The following is an 11,117-nucleotide window of genomic DNA, read 5'->3' as shown; positions in this document are numbered from 1 at the left end:
ATCTCAACATAATTACGACACTAATAAGTAATATATGACATTCTCATTTAAATCCATGAGATTTAATTTATTTATGTAAAAATTAAAATTAGTTCCATAGTTTATAATACGTGATGTTATTGATTTTGGAAAAAGATATCATATTACTGTTTATAAAAAATTTAGGGTTTGTGATTTTGATATCATGAATAAAAAACATGAGGTTCAAAAAGAGAAACGATGAAAGGACATAAATAACCATCATGTGAGGTGCATATGGGGCAATTCACGGAATTAGACTAACGTCTATTAGTGTCAGGTACCAATCGCGCAATATGTGCAAAATTAATGGTTATCTGTGTTATAAAAAACATGTAGGTACATACGTGATATTTTAACATTGATTTATGCTAAAGTTCCGCGAATTCGTGGGTGATAAACTAATATCATATAAAACAAACTAAAATATTTAAGGTCAAAGTTGTGATATAAATAATTTTAAAAATCAAATGCGACACAATTATTTAGGGATGGAGGGTATATGTGTGTGTGTGTGTGTGTGTGTGTTTTAATTAAATTGAAATATGTAAATTCATCTTTTGATGCTTCCTTGTATATATGAACACTTTTAGGTGACGTTTGTTTTTTAAGATGTTTTTGTCTGAAGATCTGCGGACTACGTATGTAAAGAAGATGTGACTTGAAGGTTTGAATGTTGAAAACTGTTTGTTATTTTGTCTACAAAATAACTTAATCATGTCTACAAAATAACTTAATCATGTCTGTAGCAGTTAGAATCACATTTCTAAGTCTGCGAGGCTGCAAACACAATAAGACATTATTTTATCTTATGTCTTCAGAAAAACAAACAGACTGCAGTAAAAAGGTTTACGGACATGCAAACATAAGACATAATAAGATTTGCAGTCTTCTACAATATTAAAGGTCCATCCATGAGGCATCAACAATTATTTAGACAATTTTTAGCTTGTAACATTATGTCAATGTTTCCATCTTTTCGAAATTTTCTCCTTTCATTCTTTACATTAATTGTAGTATGTTTTATCAGCACAAAATGGATATCTTACCTTTTCAAGAACAAGAAAAACTTGCCACCATCACCAAGAAAACTTCCAATCATCGGAAACTTCCATCAACTAAGCTCGAGCCCAAATCGCTCCCTTCAAGCCTTATCTCGGATACATGGTCCAATCATGCTTCTTCACTTTGGTAGTGTACCCACACTTGTAGCGTCGTCTGCTGAAGTAGCTAGAGAGATCATGAAAACTCAAGATTTATCATTTGCTAGTCGTCCGAGTTTAACTATTCCAAGTATAATAATGTATGGATGTAAGGGCATAGCCTTTTCCCCATATGGTGAATATTGGAGAAAGCTGAAAAGTATTGTGATACGCAAGTAAAGTTGTATCGAAAAGTTAGAGAAGAAGAGACTAAACTCATAATTGACATTCTTGAAGAAAGTTGCGGTTCTTGGGTTAACATGACTGAATTACTTGGTTTGCATACAGTCAATATAGCATCTAGGGTAGCTCTTGGAAGAAAATATGACGGTTTAAAGCTTCAAAATTTAATGAAAAAGTTGGTTGATACATTTACGAGTCTTAATATAGGAACATATATTACATGGTTGTCGTGGGTAGATCGACTAACTGGTTTAGAGGCAAGAGCAAGACAGATTGGTGAGGAATTTGACGAGTTTCTTGAAAATGTTATCGAAGAACATGTAAAGAAGGAAAGAGAGGTAAAGGATGCTAGTGATGTAAACAGAGATTTTGTTGATTTATTACTAGATATCCAAAAAGATAACACAACTGACTTCATCCCCCACAGAGATAACCTCAAAGCTATCATCCTGGTAACATTTCATTTTCTTTTTTATACTGTAGTTAACAGTTTAAGACTTGCAAAATTTACATATTTTTTTTAATGGGTTAATTATAATACAGTACTCTCAATTTAATTAGTTATTAAGAATAATTTGTAGGTTGAAATACAATTGAGAAAATAGAAAAAGTATGATTGAATCCTTAAATAGGTAAGAAAAAGAAAAGAAGTAATTAAATTTAAATAGTTCTCAAAATAAGATAAATATGATAAAGAGCTAAACAACATAGTTTGATGGTCGATCCTCCATAATTACTAAATGATTAAATTATTAAATGATTATAATCTCGGTGTCGGATAGTGACTCACTTTTACGTTTCAGGATAACTGAGGTTGACTCATTAGTTCAGGAATTATGAATGTTTAATGTTAATTGAATTGTTGTTGTTGAAAACATAGAGCTTAAAATGTATTACTAAGGTACATAATACAATGTTAATTATCTAGGGCATCTCTTAGGGAAATTAGCCAAAATACACTTTTTCCAAAGTTTCGGATAAAATACATTTTTTTAAAAAAAAATTGGCAATATACACCATTCGATCGACCATCATGTTGGTAGACCATATGTATAGAGTGGTCGACTACACCTTTTTTGCCTGTAGTCGACCAACTGTTGGTCTACCACTTCATAATGATGGTTGACTATGTAGTCTACCAAACATTAAAGAAGAGTTGGTCGACCACTTCAATAATCATCAACTCATTCAAACACCCGATTCATAGATTAGGGACAAATCCAAGCATTAAGTTTACAAATCAAGTGAACACAAGTAATATAAGCTATAATCATAAGATAAACAAGGAAAAAAATCAATTAAAACTAAAGCATTCATCATTATAACTAAAATGGAGAAGAACTAGTGTTAAAAAGGATAAAGATTACAAAAATGGAGATGGGTGATGGAGATCTAGCTTCTAGCTTCACTAATCTTTGACTTGGGACATGAAATTAGGCTTTGATCTTGATGGAATCGTGAAATGGACCCTTTTAGGGTTCCATTTTGGACCCCAATCGCAGCTCTTCCTTGGAAAACCCTATCTTAATCCTTTTATACCTTTGAAAATTCTGCACTCAAAACAACGATGGTGCGCCGCACCATATAACGTGGGTGAGAGGTGTGCCGCACCCTAAGGGTTGTGCGCCGCACCATAAAGCTTGAAAATTGTCCTGCAAGTTCTGAATTTAAAATCTGAGCTTTATGTGTTAAGGTGCGCCGCCTTTTAACTTTGGTGCAACGCACCATATGCCTGCACTTCTAAAATTTGGATTTTCTCACTTTAAACTTGCACTTTTGCATTCTCTTTGCACTTTGAACCATGCCCTGCATCTTGGTTCACTAATTTGACTAGATTTTGGTCAATTTTACACCAATATGAGTTTTTAGCCTTGAACCGACGTATTTGCACAAATATCCAACTTTGGGGCTCAATAATCCTCAAAACCGAGTGAAATGAGGTAGATAGTGCGAGGTAAAACGTGTATAATTCGAGCAATATCAAACCCCCTATATTTGAACCTTGCTTGTCCTCAAGCAAGCATAACAACAAACAAGACTTGGAGAAACGCCTCTAGCAAATATGAACAAGCTAATGATAAAGACCAAAGTACAAAAGTTGAGCAATTAGGAAAACCTCTATGAATATGCACTTTGAAGGCTCAAATGTTCTCCAAAAAGTTGCACTTGCCAAGGACCGCGCACTAACCTTCTCTTCTTCTTCTTTCAAATAAAGCATCAAAAGCTCAAACTCAATGCTTTCAACAAGCTTCATCTCATCAAATATCCTCTAAATCAATCGTAATTCAAGCCTAAACCACTAAACATCTCCACATCTTTAAAAATCTTCAAAACAATCGATCAAACAACCAAACATGCTCCCTAGAAAGGTTCATATATCCACAAGATTTTGTATTTTAGATTAAATGGATCAAGACTTAAGCTTTTTAGCACAAACCTTTCTAGGAGCATTCTTCAAACCATAAATCATCAAGCTTCATCTCCACCATCTTACTCTCCTCAAGCGATCAAGAAATACCCACAAGCTTCTTTTCGGTGTAATGGAGCGCCAAGTTACATGAGTCACCCAAGAAAAAGTTTAGCCTTAAGAAAGACAAGGCTTTTAAGAAAACCATTTTAGTTTTTAGAAAGGGAAAATGAGTCAAGTTGTGAAACAAGACATGTTTTCCGAAAATTTTATGGTTTAAAAGCTTTGTGCATCCAAAACCATCCCGGTTTTGGGACAACCACACGGATAGCTATTGCCCCGGTATATCACAAAAGTGAACTACCTCCTTGTATTGAAGGCGGTGAGACAAAAGCTATCTTGGGCTCATAAGGTTGCGTGCATAAAAGCCACCCCGGTGGTGGGACTGCTGCACGAGTAGCTACTTCCCACGTAAACATACTACTCAGTGTCAATAGCGATGGGAAAGTAACTACCTTGGGTGTGAGTTTTTTGGTGGGTCTATTGCACGATACTTGAAAGACTTTACTCTCAAGCTTAGGTCTTTTGAATCTCAACTTAACTTGGAAGACTTTACTTCCAAGTTTGGAGGACTCGACTTCCAAAACAAAACATGGGAGGACTCGATTCTCCCGGAAGTGTCAAAGCTCAAAGCTTTTATTCACTTGGCTACTTCCTGCATAACAAGTTTTTATGCTTATTTTGAGAAAGGATATGAAGTAGGAACTACCCTTCCGTTAATTGATAGAACATGGTGCCATAACTTTTGGCTATGGCGTGTGTTGTCTAAGTAACACTAGCACGAATTGATCCTAAAAAGGATAGCAGATTTTGAAGCTCGGTGGCTCCTCTTCCCTCGGTATGATACATTAGTGTGATCCATCGTGAAAAGATGAATCAACCAATGTCAATATGAAATGATGTGGATTAGGAAGTCTCCCATACCAAGTAAAACGGCATTCTGAAGACTTTACTTCCTTTAGTGGATGGACATGACTCATCCAGAAGTGTTAAAGCTTGAGGCTTTAAACACTTGGTTTTTGAAGCAAACATGGAAGACTTTACTTCCATGCAAAATCTTTGATTCTCTTTTAAAATTCCAACTTTGAACACATGAATCACTAGAAAGTGGAAGACTTTACTTCCACTTGAACTTCTGCAAAACAAAAGGAAGACTTTACTTTCTCAAAAAGGGTGGAGTTGATTCACCCTAAAAGGTAAGTTATGGATTTATTTAACCAAAATTTTTCACTTAATTCAACAAGTTACTTGGGAAAATTTTAAAATTTTGTGAAATAAGTCTACGAGAATTTATCTCCCCCCCCCCCTCCTCCCTGAGATCATATAATGCCCTCATTACATGAATCGAAATAAGGTTATAAATTAGAGAGGACAAAATGAAAATGGAGGAGAAATAGAGATACCCGAGAACAAAGGCCATTTCCACATGTGATTATCAAATTGCATGAGGTTATCTTTTCAAAACCGTATCACCAAACTTCCCTTTTGCTTTGATTTTGATTAACGAGTCTTTGTCTTGACTCGTCCCCGTCTTCTTAACATTCCTTATCGGGTTGGTTCTCCCTTACACATTATCGGACGGTGTGTGAAATCGGTGGAAAAAGATCCACGAATCAAGAGAGTGAGCCAATCAATAACCCCTCGGGTGGTGTATAAGGAGAGAATAATCTTCTTCATTTGCATTAAGAATATTGAACCAACCCTAAGAGTCAGCAAAAGACTCTCTTCCAAACACGGTTTTGAACACGAGGTTCGCTTTCTTAATCAGCTCACACAAACACGAATCATCAACTTCGGGTTGCAAAACCTCCTTAAAATCATCAATACCATACCCGAGAGGATTGTTATACACTTTGAAAGTTTCGAGTATGATATTCTCAACCTCATCTCCTTCATCATCATCATCATCATCATCATCATCTTCACTATCATCATCACTATCACACTTGCCAACACCAAGTGGATTATCATGGATTGTAAAAATGTTGGGTGTTGGCAAAGTTTCACTCACTTCATCATCTTCCTCATCACTCTCACTAACTTCTTCATCATACTCCTTACCATCATTTTCACCTTCATCATTATCCTTATCATCATCTTCATTCTTCTCTTCATCGTTGGTTATCGAAAATTCGGGTACTTGTGCAATCTCCACTACTTCGGTCTTGGTATAAAAGCTTACATCATAATCATCATAAAAGACCCAATTTCTTGACCAAGAAGTAGAGACTATGGGTGAGGTGGGTGGTGAAATGGTAGTGGATACAAAATCTTCAACTAAAGGGAGCATGGAACTCACAGTTTTTTCTAAGCTTTGAATTGAAGCTTGTTAAATTTCTAACATTTCCCTCAAATCTATTCTTTCTTGAATTAAAGCCTCTATATGGTTAAGGTGGGTTCTCATAACGTTTGAGAATAACTCTAGTAAATTCAGATCGATCTCCTCTTGTTGTTGATTTTGAAATTGAAATTGAGGAGAATCCCATGTCGAGTTATCCCCCTCATAAAAATAGTCCATTGGTTGACCAAAAGAGTCAAATTTAGAAATGGGACCATTATCACAAGGTTGATCCATAGGGGAAAAATCATTCATAGAATTGTAATCATAATCCCCATTTGGATAACTCCCATCATAAGTATCACAATAATCATTCGGCCCGAAATTAGCTTGTCATTGATTCATGTAACCGTTGTCATTCATACACCCATTATCATGATTACCCATCTAACCCTCATTCCCATACCCATAACCATCATTCATACCCATATAATCTTCATTGTTCATGCCCATGTACCTGTTATCATCATTCATTTCCAAATAACCATTATCCAAACCTATGTGAATTAAGTCTCCTATCAATTGTTGATCATAATTCGTGATTTTTGACATCAAGTAGTCACACAAAGCATCATATTCTGCCATCTAGCTTAATCACACCACAAACAAGCAAGCGTTTTCCTAATACAAGCAAATATAAAGAAAAAGTAACTTTTGAAAGAATGAAATTCTTACAAATGGATCGAAAAACTACTAACAAATATTTCAAAATGCAATTAAAAACCGCTCCCCGGCAGCGGCGCCATAAACTTGATTGCGTGACGTTTCATGTTCAACTTATAATAATATAAAAAACAATGATAAAACACTTAACCAATTAACACAAATGTCCGAGCAACAATAACCCGATCATTATAGCAACTAGCAAGTATTCAGTCAAAGTTCGTTCCACAAGGAGCAATTTACATGAATCTCAAAAGACTAGCGATTATCCTAAGTTGATTAGGGGTTTTGTGATAGATTTGATTGAACTAATATTAAACTAAGAGAAAGATTAACAAATAAGAGAGAAACGTGTCCACTTGACTATTCCACCTTTTGCCATGGTTTACCCAATTCATTCACTACACAACAATGTTCAAACTTATAGTTTCATTTCCATTCGTCAACTTCCATAAAACCTCAATCAAATGAAACTCGTTAACTCACGTAGACTCATTTCAAAGATCGAACTATGTTTTGAGAGAGATCATTGAGACTCGATTTTGGATTAAAATCACTTAAAATCCTTTAACTATCAAAATCACTTAAGATAATCAAACACCACTATATTGACTAAAGACAAATTGAAAATCAACCCAAACCAAGAACACAATCACTTGAAATTACCAATTTGATTGTCTAGATCACACAAGGTGTCGAAGCACAAATTGTTTCACTAATCAAATCACTTAGAAAAGCTGCACAATCTATGTAATCAATGTAAAGTCTAAAACAAATGCATAGCAATGGATCATCAATCAAGCACAATAATCATCAACTCATTCAAACACCCAATTCATAGATTAGGGATAAATCCAAGCATTAAGTTTACAAATCAAGTGAACACAAGTAATATAAGCTATAATCATAAGATAAACAAGAAAAAAATCAACTAAAACTAAAGCATTCATCATTACAACTAAAATGGAGAAGAAATAGTGTTAAAAAGGAAAGAGATTACAAAAATGGAGATGGATTATGGAGATCTAGCTTCTAGCTTCACTAATCTTTGACTTGGGACATGAAATTAGGCTTTGATCTTGATGGAATCATGAAATGGACCCGTTTAGGTTTTCATTTTGGACCCCAATCGCAGCTCTTCCTTGGAAAACCCTATCTTAATTCTTTTATACCTTTGAAAATTCTGCACTCAAAACAGCGATGGTGCGCCGCACCATGTAATGGTGCGCCGCACCATATAACGTGGGTGAGAGGTGCGCTGCACCCTAAGGGTGATGCGCCGCACCATAAAGCTTGAAAAATTTTCTGCAAGTTTTGAATTTGAAATCTGAGTTTTATGTGTTAAGGTATGCCACCTTTTGACTTTGGTGCGCCGCACCATATGCCTGCACTTCCAGAATTTGGATTTTCTCACTTTAAACTTGCAATTTTGCATTCTCTTTTCACTTTTGACCATGCCCTGCACTTTGGTTCACTAATTTTGCTTGATTTTGGTCAATTTTACACCAATTTGAGTTTTTAGCCTTGAACCGACGTATTTGCACAAATATCCAACTTTCGGGCTCAATGATCCTCAAAATCGATGAAATGAGGTAGATATTGTGAGGTAAAACGTGTATAATTCGAGCAATATCACATTTCAATAGTGATGGTTGACTACATGCTTTGAAAGTTGGTCTACCACTTCACAATCATTGTGAAGTGGTCTACCAAAAAGATGGTCGAACCATTGGTGTATATTGCCAATTTTTTTGAAAAATGTGTATATTGTTGAAATTTTTTGTAAAAAAGTATATTTTTGCCCATTTCACCATCTCTTATCAGTTAGCATCATCAGTAACAACAACCTTTAGGTTAGAACGAAAAGAGTAACATAAAATTATAAAAGACTCATCTATATTCATAGTTGTACAAACTCGATAAAAGTACTATAACGATTGAATGGAAATCCTGTGAATATTTGAAGTACAAATTAAAAATTTAGATCACTTGACTTGATTCGGGTGTTCAACCGTGAAAATGGTGGTCGCAAAGCATGCTCAAAAACCAGTCCATGTGTCAGACCAAAAACATTAAGGGCTTGACTGCACTATTTCTCCTCACAAGGATAGCGTACGCACCCACGAATCATAACCTTCATTAGATTATATCAAATCTAAACCATTTCCACATATAAATCATTAAATGAAACGAAAACAGTTTTCTAAAGATTAGAAAACTAACCGATGGTTGATGATACCGTCAGAGAATGCGTAGCTTACCACTGACAGTAGAATTGAACATTGATTTGATAATTTTGATACTACCTTCTCCTTTCGATGGTTAACTTAAAGCAAATAAGTACGTTTAGGTCATTTGTTATTTTAGGGATGAAGAAAAATTAGGGATCGCATGTTTTTCGTAAAATTAATTGTGTCAATCAAAGAATCGTGAACGACAATAATGGTAAGGGTATTTTCATAAAGTTAGATCTATAAAGTTAGATCTATAAAGGATGATTATTGTGTCATAATGCGTGCTATCAATTTTAATGCCTTGTGGGTGGGTCGTATCGCATCATTGAGTTCTATCCATGTATCCATATACACACTTAATAACAATTTATAATTATTTCTTATAATTTACACACTTAAACTTAATATAGATCACGATCATCTATGTTGTCATTAAGACTACTTTAACAGTATTACACATTATGTAGTAATATCTGTCAATCTCGTCCAAAACCCTGAGCGTTTTTATCTTCTAACTTAAAATTCAAATTATTTTCCTAATTTATTTTACATATCATGTTTATATCATATTTATTTGCATGACTATATAGCATCGTTCGATTTAAACTCCATGTGTTCTTTTATTCATATACATATTTTTTTTTTAAATCTATTCAATTTAATATTAACTCATGTTTAAATCACGTGAAAACACCGGTTATGAACCAGAGTCATATAAAAAATAAAACTTTTTTTTATAAAATGAAGTTGTGCATTTAGGTACTTTGTATGTATCATATACAAGTTCGGCTAATTAATTTAAAAGCTCATGTTACAGATGGCTCCGATCATATACAACTTTAATGTATTACTCTCTTGCAGGATATGTTCGCAGCGGGGACTGATACTACATCCACAACTCTAGAGTGGGCGGTGAGCGAGCTAGTAAAACATACACGGGTAATGAGAAAGTTGCAACAAGAAATCACAATCATAGCACAAGGAAGATCCATAATTGTGGAGGAGGATTTGGAAAAAATGATTTACTTAAAATCTGTCATAAAAGAAACACTCCGATTGCATCCTCCTGTCCCACTTCTTTTACCGCATTTATCGATAAATGATGTCAAACTAATGGGGTACGACATTGCAGCCGGCACTCAAGTGATTATTAATGCTTGGGCAATAGGGAGAGATCCAAATCTGTGGGTGGAACCCGAACGATTTTGGCCAGAGAGGTTCTTGACCAATACAATTGACTATAAGGGACTTCATTTTGAGTTGATTCCGTTTGGTGCTGGTCGAAGAGGATGCCCAGGTATTCAGTTTGGTACAGCTATCGCCGAACTTGCATTAGCAAATATAGTACACAAGTTTAATTTAGAATTGCCTCATGGAATCAAAAATGAAGATTTGGACATGAGTGAGGTTTGTGGGATAACGCTCTATAAGAAGTCATCTTTAATAGTCATTCCAAGTACTCGAATGTGATGATGGCGAATTATATGTAAACTTCCCTAGCTAATGCTTGAACTTTAGGATATTGTTGAGTGTTTCAAGTCGATAAATAAAGTGTTAATATTTTCAATGTTCATTAGTCATTTATAATTTGAGACCTGTACTACTTGTAACATCCTAAAATTATTATAGGTATATATTTATCTAGTCATAATTTTGTATTATAATTGAATAGTTGACTAAGGAATTGACTAGTCCAAGTTGGACTTGAAAATGAACTTTCTTATATATTGGGTTAGAAATGCAAAAAATGAAACAATAGGGACTGAAATGAAAATTTAAAAACTGCTCCTATTTTGTTGATATGACATTTGAGTGATTTTGTTTTTAACATGTTTTTGTCTAAATATCTCCGGACTATGTTTGTAGAGAATATGTGGTATGAAGATTGTTTTTTTGTTTACAAAAATTAATCTGGTTCTGAATTAATGTCAGTTTTATATTTTATCAAATAATTGAGGATTAAATTAACCTAATATAAAATATAAACATTATTAAAAATTAACTAATAAATA

At 34.5% G+C, this 11,117-nt stretch overlaps 1 pseudogene; it reads left to right on the top strand.

Moving 5' to 3' along the window:
• Positions 1-977: 977 nt before the first annotated feature.
• LOC139898849 (cytochrome P450 Tp4149-like) lies at positions 978-10,575 on the top strand (annotated as a pseudogene).
• Positions 10,576-11,117: the final 542 nt, after the last annotated feature.

This window comes from Rutidosis leptorrhynchoides, chromosome 3 (assembly GCF_046630445.1).
Source record: "Rutidosis leptorrhynchoides isolate AG116_Rl617_1_P2 chromosome 3, CSIRO_AGI_Rlap_v1, whole genome shotgun sequence".
In the NCBI taxonomy this organism is placed as follows: domain Eukaryota; kingdom Viridiplantae; phylum Streptophyta; class Magnoliopsida; order Asterales; family Asteraceae; genus Rutidosis; species Rutidosis leptorrhynchoides.
The sequence above is the reverse complement of the archived record's forward strand: the minus strand, read 5'-3'. Positions and strand labels throughout refer to the sequence as shown.